Genomic DNA, 1,135 nt, shown 5'->3' on the forward strand with positions numbered 1-1,135 from the left:
TGTCCCATCACCTACTCAAGGACACGGCTGCAGCAATGCTCCCCTTTCTCTCCTGCATCAATTTTTGACTCCCATTGAATCATTCCCATCGGATACAAGCATAATGCTGAGTCTCCCATTTTAAGAGCAAGGTGAGAAAACACAACAAAATAAAACCACTCTTGGCCTCACTTCTCCCTCTATCTACCACCCCAGGTTTGCAGCAGAGCTCCTTGACCCAGGTGATCATCCCTTTTTCCCCAGGCTTCTGGACCCACACTCTCTTGGTTGCTCCTGTCTTACTTCCCAGTCTCCTTTGATGGCTCTTCTCCTCCTCTCCAGCTTCTGATGTTATAGCAGCCCAGGGTTCAGTCCTTAATGTCTTCCTTCCCTCTATCCTTACTCTCTTGATGAGGATTGCACTTAGTCTCACGGTTTTAAATAGTATCCTTCCACATGCTGATGATTCTGTATATCTCTTCTGTATCTCTTAGCCTTCACCTTTCTAACAGACTTACATAGTTCATAGTCTAATAAAACCTCTCAAATTCAACAAGTCCAGAACTAAAGCCTTAAAACAGAGCCCACATTTTGGAGACACCGTTTGCAAATCATTTATCTGATAAGGGTCTAGCATCCAGAATATATAAAGAACGCTTACTCTTCAACAGTAAAAAGACAAATAATCCGATTTAAAACGCACAAAGGGTTTGAGCAGACCCTTCTTCAGAGAAGATATACAAACGGCCAGTAAGCACTTGAGAGGATCCTCAATATCATTAGCCATTAGGGGGATACAAATTAAAACCACAGTGAGATGCTACTTCACACCCACAAGGATGGCTATAATAAAAAATATGGATGATAACAAGTGTTGGCAAGGATCTGGGGAAGTTGGAACTATCATAACATTGCTGGTCAGAGTGCAGTGCAGTTCCTATGGCAAGCAATTTGATAGTTCTTTAAAAAGAGTTACCCTGGGGCGCCTGGGTGGCTCAGTCGGTTAAGCGTCCGACTTCAGCTCAGGTCACGATCTCGCGGTCTGTGAGTTCGAGCCCCGCGTCGGGCTCTGGGCTGATGGCTCGGAGCCTGGAGCCTGCTTCCGACTCTGTGTCTCCCTCTCTCTCTGCCCCTCCCCCATTCATGCTCTGTCTCT

This window comes from Panthera onca, chromosome B3, assembly GCF_046562875.1.
Source record: "Panthera onca isolate mPanOnc1 chromosome B3, mPanOnc1 haplotype 2, whole genome shotgun sequence".
NCBI classification, from domain to species: domain Eukaryota; kingdom Metazoa; phylum Chordata; class Mammalia; order Carnivora; family Felidae; genus Panthera; species Panthera onca.